The following is a 6,000-nucleotide window of genomic DNA, read 5'->3' as shown; positions in this document are numbered from 1 at the left end:
ACTCCATCCTCCCGGTTTCCCAGGTCAAACCCCTTGAGTTGTTCTCCTCGCCTTGGTCAGTAGATCCTGAACATTCTCCCTCAAAGTCCTTACAGTAGGACCTCCATCGCCGCCCCACTCACCCTCACCCGCCCGTGCCCTGGTGCTCTGTGCTGCCACCCCCCCCCCCCCCGCCCTCGTCTGCGTGGCTCCCTCCTTCCCTCTCTTTGTCTTCATGTCTTTGCTCTATGAGGTCTTTCCTGACCATTCTGTTTAACTTTGCACCCTTCTAGCCAGCACACCCCACCTTCCTTCTCCCCCCTGATTCTCTGTAGCACCCTCTCCCTTCTAACACACGGGTACTTTACCCACTGATTTTACTGGTTGTCTGTCTTCCCGTCACTGGAATGGAAACTCTTCAAAGGCAGGGAGTTCCGAGTCTCGTGTTCACTGACGTATCCCCAGGACCTCGCCCGGGGCCTGAATGAATGAACTAAGAGCAACCTGCCACTCACCCTGGAACAAGTGCAGTTCCTTCCATGCAAACATTCTTGTTCCCCAGGCGGGTGGGACCAGGTAGCTTTGGTGGGTCCTATGGGAGGCAGGCGTGGCAGAGTCCCAGGCCTCGGTGGGCACCCCGCTCTCCTGGGCATGTCATCCCAGCCATCCCAGCCCTCCCGGCCTCAGGAGCACACCACGGGGGGGCCTCGGGGGACGGGGGGCAGTGGCAGCCACCTGAACCTGTAGGTGCCACAGTCTCTCTACTTGGCTGTGTTTCAGGGCTCCCGCCGAGCTGGGAGGCCCTGGCCCTGGTCCCTGTGCAGGTCCCTCCAAGCCGGGGCAGTGGCTGCTCTAACTGCTACCAAGCGCCAGCGGCCAGACTTCAGGCCTCAAGGAAGCTCAAGGGCGAGCTGCTTCCTTTGGGACATGGCAGCCAGCGGGTGGGTGTTTGAAACGCAAGTGTCAGCCCGCCGTGCACAGACCCGGGGGGGGGGGGGGGGCGGGCTTCCTTGCCAAAGCATTGATTTCCCCAGTGTCTCTCTGCCAGACCACAGGCCCGTTGCCAGGCGGTGGGGGGGATAAGCTGTCCTGGGGGTTTGCAAGGCAGGTGCCGAGGCCGGGAAGTGCACGGGTGCGGCCATAGGTGTGCTTGCGTGCATTTGTGCGTGCAGCGTTTCACAGGCTGACTGCCCCCACCCCAACGGTCCGTCCGTCCGTCAGGCTCTGCAGTCAAGACAGCCAAGCAGACCCTTGCCTCCCCTTTGCTCCCTGGGGAAGGCAGACGATCCAGAGCTATCAAATCAGCAGATAAAGCCGGTGGTGGCAAAGGGTCTGGGCAGGGTCAGAGGCCTGGGCCTGGGGCTATCCCTGCCTGCACTAACTTGTGGCAGCCTCTGGCCTCAGGGTCTCTGTACAGCGGTGGGGGTGGGGTGGTCGGGTTGGGAAGGGACTCATCGTCTCTGGATCCCTCTGGGCTCACACTTCTTACACAAGCCAGAAGCTGGTAAACAATGAGGTGTGGGGTGTTATGGGGGTGATAGCTGTTGGGATTTTCTCAGCCCAGACTCTGGGTGGAACCATGAGTCTCCAGACCCAGCTGAGGCCGGAGTTGGGGCCATGCCTCCGTTTCCCCAGATCTTGAGGGTTTCATGCCGGGGCGGGGGGTGGGGGGGAGCCTTGGGCCTGACTAGGTCTTAGGACCTGTTGACTCCTAGTTGGAGGGAGTAGAGCGGCTGAGAGGGAAAACCCAGGGGGACCTTCTGAATGAACTCACCCCGATGGGCAGCCCCTGCTGGGAACAGGTCCCCCTCATCCGGGTGCACTCGCCTCCCGCCTGTGATTGCGGCGTGGACGATGGTGGGAACACGACACGAGGGCCGCGGCTCTGTTCCGGGTTTCACTTTCAGAGCAAGCAGGTCTCTGCACCGCACCCCGGAGGCAGCCTGGGAGGCAGGCTGGTGGCCACCATGCCTCCCAGGGCCCCTGGCCTTGTCGCCCAGTCACCCCCACAATATGCATTAAGCCCACCCCCATTGACACCAGTGGGCGGGACAGACAGTCCTGCTCCCAGAGCTCCTGTCCTAGGAGGAAGGTCGGGGTTCTAGCAGTTTCAGATGGTGTGGTGTGTCCCCCGAAGGGAGTCAACCAGTGAGGTGACAGAGGGGCACATGGGTTTGGGTGGGAGGAAAGGCCTCTTTGAGGAGGTCTTATGCGAGCCAACACCTGGGGGATAAGAAGAGGCAGCATTTAGGAACAATTGGTTTATAGTTTATTGAGGTGTAATTGACGTAGGATGAACTTTACCTGTTTAAAGTGTTCGATTTGATAAGTGTGGGCATATGTACACATCCATCACCACCAAGATAATGAACATAGCAGCCCAAAAGTTTCCCTGGAGGGGGCACATTTTGAAGAGCTGGGGAGTTGGATTTCAGACAGGCAGTGCAAAGGCCCTGGGGCAGGGACAAGCTTGGTGGCTTCAGAGGAGGCCAGTGGGGACTGTGACAGGGGATAGGAGCGGGGAGAAGCCCCACCTGGGGCCTTTCTGGCTGAATCTAAGCACTTCCCTGACACCCTGTTGACTGGTGAGTGAGCGGCCACCTTACTCTTGGCCATCAGACCCTAGAGCCCCTTCTCCACCCAGGCTCTTCTGAGAAAGCAGCATGTGGGGTGGTGACACCGCTAACAAATTAGTAAGTGGCTTCCCCCACTTACCTGGGGCCTTCGCCCAACAGGGTGAGTCATGGTGGAATTCTGGGCTGGGGGCCGGCGGTGGAGGGAGCCTTCATCCATCCCTCTGTGGGCTGCTCAGTCCTCCGCCCTGGGGAAGGTGAAGCCGGCTTCTTGAATGTTCTGAGTTGTAAGCCACCATGTGAGCTCAGGGTGCCATCGGCCCCCTCAGATCCTCCACGGCTAGTCCCCAGGAGCCCCTCCGACCTGATTGCCAAAGGCGTGGCCCACATGGGGACGAGAGGGGGTGACTAGAAACACAGTTCCTGTAGCGAATCCTTTGCAACAGACAACTGGGAGCCCAGAGCAGGGGCAGGGAGACCAGGGGTGCGGCCTGCCCCTTGGCCTTCACGAAAGCAGGACCTGAGGGTGCACGTTCCAGCCGCAGCCCTCGCGGGGAAGAGGCTCATGTTAGAGCCACAGCCTTGGGTTTGAATCGTGGCTCTAGAGCTGACTCCCTGGGGGGCTTGGGCAGGTTACTCCTCTGACCATCCGTTTCCCCATGGACGTAAAAACAGTGGTCGCTTTGCAGGGCTGTGGTGCCAGGCGCCTTGCCAGCACCTTCGGCTTATGCATTCTGCATTTCTTTGCTGGACGCCAACCTGGTGGCAGGCACTGAGCAGACGGCAAGATCCCTGCCCGGGTCTCTCTTCCTCCGAGAAGCCAGCAGACCCAGCCTGGACTTTCCATCTGTCGGGGGGACGGTGCTCACGGGGCGGGGGGCTCATCTGGATAGGAAGAGCCTGGTGAGGAATGGCTCTCTCTCCTCTCTTCTTTCTCTCTCGCTCTCCCCCTCGGGCGGCTGCCCCAGGCCCTCCTGTGGGGTACACAGCATCAGGGGCATCCCTGCACAGACAACGCCCAGGGGACACGCTGTCCTTGACTGAGCTGCCGTCACCATCGGTTGCTTCTGTGTCTTTTTTGTACCCAGTGCCTCTGGTTCTGTGATTAATATTGGACTCGGCTTGGTTTCCTGAGCATCTAAATGACTCACCCCATTCACAACAGCCCTGTGAGCGGAAGGCCGGGGGGGACAGGGGCTCTGTGATGGGAGCTGCGGCCCCTGAGGTCATCCCGTCCTGCTGTGGGCCTCGGCTTCCTCCTCTGTGTGTCTCTGGAAGGCGGAGGAAACCGTGGAAACTGGCAAGGACAGCGGGAATTCCTCCCAGCTGCCGGGCCCAGGAGCTTGGAGGGTTAACAGGCTGGGGGGGGGGGGTGTTGGGCCTGGGAAAGCAGACCCCCCCCCACCCCCACGGTGCTCTTCACATTGACCCGTCTAGTCCTCACTACAGCCCTTTGCGGCGGACATCATGGTTTCCATCTTACAGATGGAGAAGTTGAGCCCCGTGTGGCGCAGTTGGTTGGAGCATCATCCGTGCACCAAAAGGCTGTGGGTTGGATTTCTGGTCAAGGCACCTACCCAGGTTTTGGGTTTGATCTCTGATCGGGGTGCATGAGGGAGGCAGCTCATCCATGTTTTCCATGTTTCTCTCTCTCTCTCTCTCTCCCCCTCCCTCCCTCTCTCTCAAATCAATAAAGCTAAATCTTGAAATAAAATAAAATAAAATAGAAATTGAGGCTCAGAGAGCGTGAGTGACTTGCCTAACTCCACACAGCTAGGAAGTGTCAGAGACGGGACTTGACCCCGAAGAGCGGAGCTGGACGTGTCCCGCAGACTCGATGGGAAGCAGACCTCCTCTCTCTGCCACTGGCCCTGGGGCCTCAGACAACAGGCCTTTTGAGCGGGCCATCAGTTCCCAGCCCCTGATTTTACAAATAAAGGCGCTGAGGCCCAGAGAGGGCAAGCCACCTGCTAATTGCATATCTGGGCTCAAACCCAGGCTCCTGACTCGCCATCTAGTCCTCCCGCACCCAGAGCTGCCCCCACCAAGCTGGAGCCCCAGAGGATCCCCGGCTGGGGGGCCAGAGGCTTGGGGAAGCACCCCCACCGTGGCTGTGTGACCAGCAAGCTGGCCTGTGCTGAGCAGGACATGGTCACCCACCTGTCTCACCTGATGGGCTGGGAAAGACTTGGCCCCGAGGTTCTGGCCTGTGCCCGCCACCGTGCCCGCAGCCCCTGTGTGACTCACTTGTGGCCGGAATGGTGAACGCCACGGGACATTCATCCCCGGGAAGGGGAACGCCAGGCTATGAGCATCCCAGCTGCGGACTTGAATGGAGAGGTCTGGGACCAGAGCAAGGGCCTGGGTGCCCCTAGGAGCGGGGCAAAGGGCAGCTCAGCCCTTGACATTTCTCCCCTTGCATCCCCAAGAGCTTTCCCTGTCCCCTGGGTGCGGGAGGACTAGATGGCGAGTCAGGAGCCTGGGTTTGAGCCCAGATATGCAATTAGCAGGTGGCTTGCCCTCTCTGGGCCTCAGCGCCTTTATTTGTAAAATCAGGGGCTGGGAACTGATGGCCCGCTCAAAAGGCCCGTTGTCTGAGGCCCCAGGGCCAGTGCAAGACTGGAAGGCTGCCCGGAGCGTTAAAGCCCACATCTGGCAAAGACAGAACTATGTCCCAAGATCCCCACCTGTCTCCTGTGTTCTCACCCCTGTGCAGTCCCCCCCACACTGCGGAGAGCCAGGCTGTGTTACATACATCGTGGACATGACCAACTGTGACTCCTGAGGCTCATCACAGCGTGGCTTCCACCTGGCTCTCCTGGGGCCACTTGCTCTGGGGGAGGCCAGCTGCGTGTTGTGCGGACACCCAGCAGCTTCCTGCCTGCAGTGGAGGGGCTCATTTTGGAAGCAGGTCCTCGGCCCCAGTCGAGCCGGTGGATGATTGCAGCCCCAGCTGGCATCTTTTCGTTGTTGTTACTCCTCCCCCAAGGCTATATTTTTCCATTGATTTTTAGAGAGAGTGGACGGGAGGGGGAGACAGAGGGAGAAACAGCAATAGGAGAGATGGGTTGCCTCCTGCATGCGCCCTGACTGGGCCTGGGGATTGAGCCTACAACCGAGGAACATGCCTGCCTCCTCCTTTGATCAGAATCGAACCCACAACCCATCAGTCTGAGGGCTGAAGCTCTAACCACTGAGCAACTGGCCAGGGCCTAGCTGACATCTTGATTACAACCTCCTGAGAGACCCCCAAGCCAGAATCACCACCAAGTCTTTGCTGAATTGCGGACCGACAGATACCAGGTGACATGATGTTTCCTGTTGCTCTAAGTTGCTACGTTTAGGTAACTAATACACTCAGAAGAGAAGAGACTCGCCTGCAGTCACGTGGCCAGACCAGGGCACCTGCCGCGTGCTCTTTCTCCTGGGGACGCAAGGGCGGCTGGCG

This window comes from Myotis daubentonii, chromosome 3 (genome assembly GCF_963259705.1).
Source record: "Myotis daubentonii chromosome 3, mMyoDau2.1, whole genome shotgun sequence".
NCBI lineage: Eukaryota > Metazoa > Chordata > Mammalia > Chiroptera > Vespertilionidae > Myotis > Myotis daubentonii.
Note: the sequence above shows the minus strand (reverse complement) of the source record.